The sequence below is a fragment of the Euleptes europaea genome, chromosome 12 (genome assembly GCF_029931775.1).
Source record: "Euleptes europaea isolate rEulEur1 chromosome 12, rEulEur1.hap1, whole genome shotgun sequence".
NCBI lineage: Eukaryota > Metazoa > Chordata > Lepidosauria > Squamata > Sphaerodactylidae > Euleptes > Euleptes europaea.
The window spans coordinates 22,878,462-22,890,944 of NC_079323.1; positions in this window are offsets into that span (position 1 = coordinate 22,878,462).

The following is a 12,483-nucleotide window of genomic DNA, read 5'->3' on the forward strand; positions in this document are numbered from 1 at the left end:
TTTGAGGTCCTATTCTGACTTGCATCTTGTATGTTCACAAAATTTACCATCTTAACTACACTTTAAAGAATTCAGGGGTTTTGGATGAGTTGAGTTAAAAATTCAGATTGTATTCAGTTGTGTCAGTAAAGGAGTGCAGTAATGTTATTAGTTTAAATATTGGAATGCTGATCTGCTCCACCTGCCATCTTTAATTGTTTGGAGTATTTTGATTTAATAATATAAAAAATATAATTTACTTCAGGCACACTGAATGGATGCTAACACTGAACTTTTTCTTTTCTTAGGAATAACTGAGGTTGACGGATGTGGATAGTTTCCTTATTTCATCCCGGTTATATAGAAATCAGGAACAGTGTTTTTTGGTGCTACCACCAAATGCATCCTCTAGATTTTAATGCTATAGGATTCAAATCATAAGTAATATAGGTAATTCTCATGTACGGTTACAATATTGGGTGTGTAATGTATGGGTAGACATATAATGCCATTGTCAGCTTAAGGGTGCATTTGTATCATGTTATATTCTCATGTGCCCCTTTTAAAAAGTGGCTTATAACCCTCATTTTGTGTTAAGCTTATACATCAAGAAAGTTTCTATAGTTTTCTTTCCATTCACACCCTATTCATAATTGAGTATAATACTGATTCCCCCCCACCCCCGGTCTGTTGGCTACAGTTCCGAATGCTGTAATCTGGTGCGTAGGAAGCTTGGAAAAAATCTATTGAAAGCTGCTGTTATACTATACTCACGTTATACAAACTCATGAATATACTGAATGAGATCTGTACATGGGGAGTTTGATAAATTACTTTTAAAATTACAAAGCAAGTAAAGTTGTATAATTACACATCTCATATGATTAAGTACTTTGAGTTTGACCAAGAAGTAGGAGTTACGTATCCATTTTCTATTTGAACATTCCTTCCCCCCGCCCCACTTCCCAGATAGAACACATTTGAAATTTCTCTATAAACAACCCTGCTGTCCATCTTGTCTTGGAATGGTCATATACTGCATTTTAGCTACATGGTAGCTATTTTCCTTAAATATGACTTTGGTATAGAGAATTGGTGCCACATCTGTCTGTAGGAATAAGTGGGGGGTGGGGAGATACAACAAGGGTCCAAGGCATGTTGTTGCCCCAACCAGTAGTATATTTCTCCATCCTACTAAAATATACAGTAGTATATTTCTCCATCCTCCCTCACAACTAAAATGGTGGTATGTAATGAAATAATAGGATTTAAAGTACACAATTAAATACAAATATAGGGATATTATCTTAGAGTTCTTATTTTAAGAGCACATTGCAAGTTTTGTACAGTGTAATGTTCATTGTAGAAATAATGAGCCTCATGCAAATCACAAACCAAACAGAAGAGCCAGTGAAATTTGTGCCAGGGCATCATCCTGATATAAAAGTCTTAACTTAGTCATCCTGGGCAGATGCAATGTGCTTTTCCCTCACTATACAGTTATTTGGTCCAGGATTTGGGCTTCCAGATAAATCTGAATACTACCCCCATGGAAATTAAGTAGTGGAGGGGAAAAAATTGTATTTCTGACACATGGAAACCTTAAATTGATTTGACTTCTTCCAGGACTGTTCATCATAGAACTCACACCTTCAGCAAGGAACTTAAGAATATAATTTTGTTTGAAGGTGGAAACATGCTTTCTCTTACAATATAAAGTTTCAAGCTTGTGCAATCATTTCCACAATATTACTACTTTATATTTAACACATGTGCTGTGTGTACTTTGTCGAGGCTGCCTTGCATGATTTGTGTATAACGTTTAATCTGTTCCTCAGAATCAGGAGGAGCTTGGTGGATGTGTATAACTATAAACACCAAAGTAGAATAAAATCAGAAAACTCTGTTGGACCATTAGAAAAATGCATAGATCAGTGAAATACTACAAGATACCCTCTGCCATGTTGATTACAATTTGCAATCCAAAATCAAAGGAAGCACACATAAATTCAGTATAAAGGAATTAGTACCTCACTAAGATAATGGCAGCCTACGCACCTAGTGGGTGGGTGGGTGAGCTGAGAATGCTGCCTGATTAAATAAGACAAACTGGCCAAGCCTACAGAATTAACTTAACTGCAGGCTGTGTAAAGTACCACACTAGTCAGTGCTGATCTGGGCTCAAATGATCTGTCTCCATTCCCCCCTCCCCAGCACTTAATGAACAAAGGCTTTTTTTTTTACATGCAAACAGTGGGATATACTTATTCTACTCATCTGTTGCAAGATATGCATGTTTTAAAGTTACAATGCACTGTTACATTTGGCAGTTCTTGGCTTCATAACCTGTGAAGCTGAGACTTGATTAATTTGATTTTTTTTCCTGGTAAGTTATTTGCGACTCAGGAACCTGCATATTCTTTTATAAACAATGAACCAAGTAAGACTCCTGACCTGGGCAATGTGTCTTATAAGTGCAAATATAATGGCAAGGATTGACTTTACTCTGTTGATTAATTCCCAGGGAGTCTGAAGCTTGCTATAATGAGTAGCACCTACACAGACAAAGCACAACTTCAAATTCTGTGTGAAGACTATAAGAGCGCTTTCCCAATATGTACTCATGTTGCCTTAAAATTTGGTGGAGAAAATCTACTCCTGACCTTGCATATGGAACTGCAAGAGGCATATTCATATGCATGGTACAAAAATAATTGAGGATGGTTCATCATTTACACAGGTGTGAGTTCTTCCATTTTCTCAGAATTTCACTGTGCTGAATGATAGGAAGCGAAAGTAGTTGTTGGTTAATCCAGCAGTGACCTGACCTTTCCACTCAAATCCTGGGACTCCCATTGGGTACAGGATATAATCAGATCTTCCAGTGGCCACTCTTGCTTCATGCATTCAGTGCTGATGTTCTTTAGGACAGCAGCAAAATTGTCAATTGTGTATTACATGAGGATGGCAATCATGCATAGCATGAGGTAAGTATTGGTCATTAGGATATTAAACACCAGTATGTTGTTTTGATGGAACAGATCTAGTGCTGTAGGGCGGGTAATACTATTGCATTTCTCCTCTGTTAGGGTGTGAAATATTTTTCTGAGAGGTTTTCCATAAATTGAATGAAACATTCTGACATCACAAATTATTTCAGCTGTAGAAATACAATAAATATATTTTAGGAGCACAAAAACGAAACAAATCACAGGATGTTTGTATTTTGAATTAATTTTTAACTACTAAATACGCGATTTTGGAATTGATGAGATTTCATAGTTAGGCGAGCTTGAAGTATTTTTGTCATCTTTCAGTATTTTATTAACAAAAATATGCGTTTTAAGTTTAGTGGTCTAAATTTACACTAACTCTCGTGTTGTTTGTATATGTTATCCTGGGTTATATAAAAATATAGTTATGAATAAAAGCTCCTTTTTGAACTTTGTTATTGTATACTGATATCTGTCTGCTGTTAGTGCTTTTGATTCTGGCTAATGGAAATGCATGATATTCTTGAGCTGTTCTGTTGCAATTTAAGTTCTTAATACTGTCATAGTTCACTGGTCTTCATTTCTCTTTCATCCGATAAGATAGTAATCACAAATGGGCATCTTCATTAAATGATTTTTATCCACCAGATTATGCACTTTGAGTAAAAACAAATGGCACATGTTCCCTTCTCCCAATGAAGTGAATGAGTTTGTGTGTGTTAAGTGCTGTCAAGTCGCTTCCAACTCATGGCGACCCTATGAATCAAAGTCCTCCAAAATGTCCTATCTTTGAATGGGTTTGCAGCTGCTTCATCTTGCTTGGTCAGGGCCCATAAATCAGCTTTTCTAGCAACAAATGTTAGGAGATGGGAACAGTTAATGAGTGTTGGAGTATTTTGAACAGCTGACCTAAACTCAGAAAATAATAAAGTAGTATAATGACCAAAAAAGTTGGTCATCTGAATGGTGCATATACACAGTACATGCAAATTTTCAATTAAAGTACATTTAAGCATTCTCAGCGGAAGTATTCTTTTGCCTGAACGGAGCTTGAGCTGTAGGTAGCGTTTGTTGTATCATTCTGTGGTAAGGTTTTTTTAAACAAATATGGATGGCTTGTGGAAGCACTTTCCACAGCGGCATCTAAATGTGCCCTGCACATTTAAATGGACAAGATTCTGCTCAAGCTGGGATAGCTGCATTTCTATGGAAAAACATTGACCTCTGGTGGCCAATTGCGGAAACTATCTCAGTAACTATAATGGTGGGCATAAGACACTCAAAAAAATCCATTCCTCTTTCCTTCTACACCCAGTGACACTCTTTTCTCTTGAGAAATACAGGCATTGATTTTACTTCTTTACAGTGCTTCAAAAAGGCTTTGATTGTATTTTACCTCAACCAGTAGCTCCTGGGACACTTTGACCTTGCTACTTTGCATGCTTAATCAGAAGTAAATCCCACTGAGATCATTGGCACTTACTTTCTTAATTCTACATAGACATAATTCCAAACAAATGCCCTGCTGGATCAGACCAAGTGGTCCATGTCCAACATTTCTTTCTTTCACACATCAGCCATCTGGTTGCCCTCGAGGAGCCAAAAAACAGGGCATAGAGCCCAAGGCCTACTGGTTTTACCTCAGACCAGGTTCCATCTAGACCAGAATTCTGTTTCCAATAGCAGCCGATTTTGGGGGCAGGAGGGGCTCCCAGATAGATATGGCCTCTGGAAGCTGATAAACTGGACACGATCGAAGAAGATCGCCATCTGCATCTGGTGATCAGTCACCCTGCCTCTGCATATACCGTGTGAACAGAGGCCCTCCGAGATTATTGTTTTGAATATGAAGAAATACAGGCTTTTAACCCCATGCAACAACCAAAGAATTTTTTTAACACTCAGAAATGAAGGGTAGTTTAAGAAACAAAGACAGGCCAATCTTTTCCCTTTGCACATCAGCATTAATAGGCAATAAATTGCAGGCCTACATGACAACAAAAGGGGCTAGAAGAGTAGAAAACTCAACTTTGCAAGAAAATTGCAATTTCGATATTTTCCCTATGGGTACTAAATTATCTAGATGCGTTTCTCTCTTTGTCAAATGCATTTTCCTCTGTCATTAATTAGGGCTTAGCTCTAGGCATTTCATAATGTGCTTTCCATTTCCTTGTTGTAGGAGGCAGGTGCAGGCAACAGGGAAGAAGGGGGGGACGTACAGGAACAATAAGCATGTTCCAGGAAAGGAAAGTTCTATTTATTGTGCATTTTCTTTCCAGGCTGCAGCAGGAGGGAATTTTTGGACCTCCTGTGATGAGTCTTCTTTGGAGTTCTGAGGCAGAGTCGCTCTGAAACTACATTTTGGGGGCAGGAGGGGCTCCCAGATAGATATGGTCTGAAAACATCTTCAGTTTAACATTACAAATCCCTTTTCCTAAGCAGCAAGTTGACAAGGAGTGCTAGAAACTGTAGTTTAGTTTCATAATCCAGTGATTTGCCAATTCGAGGGTGGGAAGTGCTTGGGTGTGCTTGTATGTGTTTATGTCTGCTGCAGGTGGAGATACAACAGGGACAGCTCTGTTTCCCACTGTGACCCTCCATTTCATCCATAGGTTTTCCTGCATAACAACACTGCATCCAGGGTATGCAGAGGGCTGACCCTGTTGGTCATCCGCCTTAATGGAAAGTAACAACGGGAGAGTCATGCCTGTGTTCTCGCAGGAGATACAGAGGTGGAGACAGGCTCTAAGCTCCGATGCCCCTGAAGCCCCCCCCCCTAAAGTGTATTCAAAGGCCCCAACTGTGTTTTTTTTTTACTTTGTCTCGGAAATGTGGGGGGAGAGATGGAGCCTCATTGGCACAGCAGATGCTGAAAGCTGCCTGTGGAGCTCTTCTTTCAAATACTGGTGACAAAGTCTGCATGGGTAGAACTGAGGGACCTTAGTCTACAGGGCAAATAGTGCTTGGCACTCCTGCACGGTGTTATCTGTGCAGCCGAAGCAGTGGCATAGGGGCCAGGGGTGGGGGGGCTGTGCAAAGGGATGGGTTGGTAGGGCTGAAATCAAGTGTTGGCAGATCTGTCCTGCAGATTGGGGCATATTGGGGATGGCCTCTATGGGTGCTGGGTAGGAGAGTGGCATCCCTGGATAGGGACCTTGGAGAGTTGCCTTGCCACTGAGTCCACCCTCCCAAGCAGCCATGGTCTCCAGAGAAAAGGACCTCTGCAGACTGGAGATCGGTTGCCATCCTGGGGGATCTCCAGGTCCCAACAGGAGACTCCCATCCCTCCCATGGTCCCTTTCAGGGGGCGGGGGGCAGAACGCTGACTGGCAGCTCATCTGCCTAGTCCCAACCCTCTCCTCCCCTGGGCTCAATTCAGCCGCCATGTTCTGCCCCATGCCTCCGATTGGCTGTGGGGGCCCTGAAGGACAAGGCACCCACAGCCAGGGCGCCACTGCCTCCACCACTGCAGTGGAGTGCCACGGCACTACTGCTGCATGCTGGTGCGTTGTCAACAAAAACAATTCTTTAAAACCCTCCTTTTTTTCTCTAACTGAACGTGGAAGTGTCCCCACCAAGTTTGGACCAGAGGCACCATAGTTGCATCGTGGCCCATCATAGCAGCCATCATGAACCTCAGGATTGTGCTGCCTGGCTCTAAGAAGGAAATGTGGAGTATAAATGGCTGTAAACTAAATGAAAAATAAATGTGTTGGTAATATTTAAGATTTGTTTTTTTAAAGGTATGAGAACCCGCAGAAGCGATACCCCCGCCCCACTAATATATTTAATGAATACTGGATACTGTTTGTTACATTCTGCAACGAGAAAGTGACAAGATTTACTTATTTGCCCTTTATGATTGGTTGTAGATTATTAGATTTTTTTTTTCTGTTTTCTTTTGTTAGAGATATGTTTTATTTATTGAAAAATTATACGCTCCCTTTCTGCCTTCATCAGGACCATCAAGGTGGTGAATAGATTAAAAACACATCTTAAAAACCATTAAAACCGAGATAAAATACACATAACCTAAAACCACTTTTAAAAAGGACATCACGGAGGGATCCACTGAGGGAACAGCATATAAAACAAAATGTCTTCACCCACTGGTGGAAGGTGGTAACAGAAGGGGACAGGCGAGTGTCTCTGGGGAGGGAGTCCCACTGTTTTGGTGCCATGACGGAGAAGACCCTCCTAGATTGCCACCCGCCTAATCTCAGAAGGCAGGAGAACCCAAAACACCGCTGGCTACACCCAAGTTCCCCACTAGGCCAGTTTTCCAGAATCCCTTGTGGCACTCTCAATTTCAGACCGTGTGTGTGTGTTTTTAGTTTTAAGCTCTGCACCATGACAGTAGACTGGATCGGGCTAGATGGACCAGCGGTCTGTCTCAGCTTAAGGTCACTCTGCAAAAAGAAAGCTGATCTTGTATGCCAGCAGCAGTTGCTGAGTGATATTGCATATAGCTTTTCTACTCTCCAATAAAGCACTAGAATACCTCTATCCTGTGGAACCACAGGGTGGGACATTTTTAATGTTTCTAAGTGCAGCTGTGTAACTGTAGTTTTATTCTCTTAGTGCCATTAGTTGCTCTGCGGCAGTCACTAGAAACAGCTCCCCTAAAAAAAAAGGCAAGAAATAAGTTGTTTTTTGGCGTTTGCTTTGGATGCAGGGGCGGAAGCAGTGATGGAGCTCGCTGCTGAAATAAAACGTTTCCATCATACTAAGCGCCGTCGTACAAAAAAGCCCTGTCACAACATGAAATACAAAACTCAACAGCCACCCACAGAACTTCCAGTCTTACACTGATTCACGGCTGGAAGGATGGAATTGGAGCTGTTATTTTTAGAAAGCGGAGATTGTTCCTGAACAAATTTCTTTACTAAAATTAAGCATTTAGAGCAACAGTGAGAGAACACAGTCAACCTGTAAAGAATTTTTAAAACCATTTTTAGATTATCTTGGGGAGGGCGGCTGCTTTGTTTATCAAGGGTGTCGTCACGGGCACTATCTCATGGCATCCTGTTCCACCTTGGGCTTGCTAAGTGCAATCCAGGGCAAGAAGGAAGTGCATTTCTTAAAAGAAACAAGCTACTGAGAACTGCATAAATGTATCATTTCCTTCCAACAGAAGAGCTGCTTCAAGCAAAGAGCTGCTAATGCAATGACTGCAAGACAGCTATGCAATTATTGTGCCTCTCCCCAAATTTCTCCAGCTTTGGACCAAGGTTTCTCAGTTCTCAATTCCTCCAGCTACTGGGTGGTGTACATTGTCATGATGGGAAATATGAACCTCCTTAGGTCGCTCTTACTGTGCAGTTAAGTTCTCCAGATATTCAAGCAGGTGCTTCTAAGATGTGGCTTTGGTAGGTTTGGATTTCATTCCATCAGGGGTGGGGTTAGGTAAATGGCCTTATCTGCGTGGGGAACAATGTGCAGCCAAAGGATCTTCTCCAGTCACTCACGAGTCAGAATCATTGGTCACGCTAGCAAAAACTACAACAGTAAATAATAATAAGGAATCAACACGCAACATGACAACCCTTTGCTTTGGCAAGCAGTGAAAAGCCATCAGAACTAGCTTGTGTAAGGTGGATATTTGTTGTTTCACTGACTGTATCATTTGTTCTTAACCAGTGTGGTATAGTGGTTTGGAGTGGTGGACTGTGATCTGGAGAACTGGATTTGATTCCCCACTCCTACACATGAAGCCAGCTGGGTGACAGTGGGCTAGTCACAGCTCTCTCAGCCCCACCTACCTCACAGGGTGTCTGTTGTGGGGAGGGGAAGGGAAGGCGATTGTAAGCCAGTTCAATCTTTATTTTACAGTCATTTGACCAAAAGTAGAACAGTTGTAAGCCAGTTTGATTCTCCCTTAAGTGGTAGAGAAAGTCGGCATATGAAAACCAACTCTTCTTCTTGTTTCTACATAGTATAATCGCTGCTGGTTTTAAAACTGTGATTTTAGCCAGGCTCGCAAGAAAAAAAAAATTCAGCCCAGCATCTTTTTAAGCAATAACCAGTGAAGCAGTGATGGCAATGGATGTGGCAAGAGCCATCATAGAGACCACGGAAATATACTCTTAACAACTAGTGCCTAGCTAGCTTTTGTCTGTTCCCTAGGCATACCTAGCAAGAGTGTTCTCCGGATTGCCCTGAATATTCTGCGAATATTCTTTTTAACCAGTTTGCTACAAAGTAAAAGTAATAAATTTCTAAGAACATAAGAAAGGCCCTGCTGGATCAGACCAAGGCCCATCAAGTCCAGCAGTCTGTTCACACAGTGGCCAACCAGATGCCTCTAGGAAGCCCCCAAACAAGACGACTGCAGCAGCACCATCCTGCCTGTGTTCCACAGCACCTGATATAATAGGCATGCTCCTCTGATCCTGGAGAGAATAGGTATACATCATGACTAGTATCCATTTTAACTAGTAGCCATGAATACCCCTTTCCTCCATGAATATGTCCACTCCCCTCTTAAAGCCTTCCAAGTTGGCAGCCATCACCACATTTTGGGGCAGGGAGTTCCACAATTTAACTATGCGTTGTGTGAAAAAATACTTCCTTTTATCTGTTTTGAATCTGTCATTCTCCAGCTTCAACAGATGACCTCGTGTTCTAGTATTATGGGAGAGGGAGAAAAACCTTTCCCTGTCCACTCTCTCCAAACCATGCATAATTTTATAGACCTCTATCATGTCTCCCCTTAGCAATCACCAGCCTAGTAATGATCTGCAACTCAATTAAAATAAAATACTTGGATCTGAGATTGAAATTAAGGGTCAGTAGCGCAACCCAAACTTCTGTTTTAGCCAGTACTAAGCTATCTTTCTTCTGGCACTGAGACTTTTGAACTCCACAGCTCCAAGTAGAAATTAGGTCCACTAGTTTGCAAAACCATGCTGATGATATGTATGTGGAATTGCACAATTCCCCTTTTTAAAGAAAGAATGAAATAACCATCCAGTAGCCGAAACACATTTCTACAATGTGAAGAAATGTAGTCTTTTTTTTACAAAAAGGAAAAAAAAATATAATTACGTACACAATATATAAAATCAACTTCCACACAAACAGTAATTTTAGTTGTTTAACAAAGTCATTACGATGTAGACTACAAAACTGTACAGTTTTAAATTCATCAGCTGATGACAGCAGAGTGCAAATGTTAGACATTTTATAAACAAAGCATTCATTGTGCAGTTTGTAAAAAATAAAGTGCGTTTGTCAATGCATCTGTATACAATACCTTCTGCATTTTCAACCCAAATCAAACTTCAGCAAAGTTCAGCTTTATGTTCATATACTTCTAGTACCAGAACTCGATGTAAAACTGTTTAGCATATAGTTATATATCCAATAACTGGTATTTTTACTAAAAGCATACAAAGTTCAAATGGTGAGAATTAAATTTTCACTGAGGTGAACATTTCTTTCTTTCTTTGTTAGATTTCTAGCCCGCCCTCACTCCCCGGCCAAAGCTGTGGTTACCAAATTAATTGAAAAAGAGGGGAAATAAGGAGTTCCCTTTTATTATGACTTGTGAAAAAATTTATTCCTCTTGATTTCTACCATGGTCACCTTTAATTCAATGTACTATTAATTTTACAATTAATTCTTGAAATCTATACACAGCAGTGGAAATGAAAACCAATATTCCCTATGGTCCAATCAATGCAAGGGTTAAATGGTGCCACTAACTCAAATAGTTCTCTCATTGACAGGTTCAGAAGGTGACCTAACGAGTTAAGAATGGACCTAAGAACAGACATAATGGAAGACTTCATTCCAGCGCCTCTGTTCCCAGCTCATTAAACTAAGGTGGCCACATGGTAATCAGAATGGGTAAAGGGCGGAGGCCCACACAAATTATCTCTATTGCTAGACATGGGCCACCAGTCTCAAATTCAGCAGTTTTTTTCACACTGGCTGCAACCGAGGAGTACATGGAAACACATTTTGTACCTTTGATGTACTCACTACAGATAATCTATGTGCATAAACCTACTTCCAAGTGCAGAATTCTGCTGCTGAATGAGAAAGATGTATTAAATAATGGTTCTGGCATTTAAAGCCTCGGTGGTTTATTTTCTCTTGAAAAGAAAGTTAATGGAATTCCAAGCCACCCCTGTATGGATTACAATTCTGACAATGAGTGCAATCCATCCGAAAGATACCTGCGATAGCCCCACAGAATTCAAGGGGAGTAGCATAAGAACAAAGCAGTGAGATGTGCACACACCTTTGCAAACGTACACTATTAAAAAAAAAAATACTGAAACACAGTTTACTGGGCAAGCATCACTGAAGTGAATGGAAGACGCTTTGCAGTCCCAATTCCTTTCAATTAAGCCTTTACAGGACAGTTCCCAGATGGACCCTATATTTCAATAGGTGATTGAGTAGACAAGTACCCAGTGTTAATCTATTAACATTAACCTGAATACAGTGAACCAGAAATGGTGATGAATGAGACCAAACAAGGTACAAACGTGTGTTAAGTGTCAAGTCGTTTCCGACTCATGGCGACCCTATGAATCAAAGTCCTCCCAAATGTCCCATCTTTGACAGCCTTGCTCAGCTCTTGCAAACTGAGGGCTGTGGCTTCCTTTATTGAGTCCATTCATCTCTTGTTGGGTCTTCCTCTTTTCCTGCTGCCCTCAACTTTTCCTAGCATGACTGTCTTTTCTAGTGACTCTTGTCTTCTCATAATGTGACCAAAATATGATAGCCTCAGTTTAGTCATTTTATCTTCTAAGGCCGGTTCAGGCCTGATTTGATCTATAACCCACTGATTTGTTTTTGTTTTTTTGGCAGTCCATGGTATCCGTAACACTCTTCTCCAACACCACATTTCAAAAGAATCTACTTTCTTCCTATCAGCTTTCAGTGTCCAGCTTTCACACCGATACATAGTAATAGGGACTATGATGGAATGAATTAACTTAAACTTGGTGCCCAGTCACACATCCTTACACTTACAAGTATGGTTAACTGTAGTTCACAATGGGTAGCCATGTTAGTCTGTCTATGGCAGTAGAAAAGAGCAAGAGTCCAGTAGCACCTTAAAGACTAACACAATTTCTGACAGGGTAGGAGCTTTCATGACCCACAGCTCACTTCTTCAGTGTATGTTTGCAAAGGTGTGTGCACCTATAGTGTTAGGTGACTGTAGATGAGATGATCTTAGCCAACAGGCAAAGGGGCAGCTGCCCTGGGTCCCATGTTGTGGGGGGGAAGGGAGCCTGACCGTCCATACCCCCCAAATGGAGGGCGGAAAGAAGGAAAAGAGCAGGCTCCCGCTGCGGTATCATTTCTAGGACATACTTAAAATGATACCTATTAAAAGTTATTTGTGTTTTTGCTGTCTTTGTTATCACCTGTGTGTGTGTGCGTGCATGCGCAAAGAGATGTCCTATTATCCCCTTTTGTGAGATTCTTCTAACCTACATCCCTTGCTCGTTGTTTTGCAATATCTTCTGCCACGACAGATTTCCAAATGCAA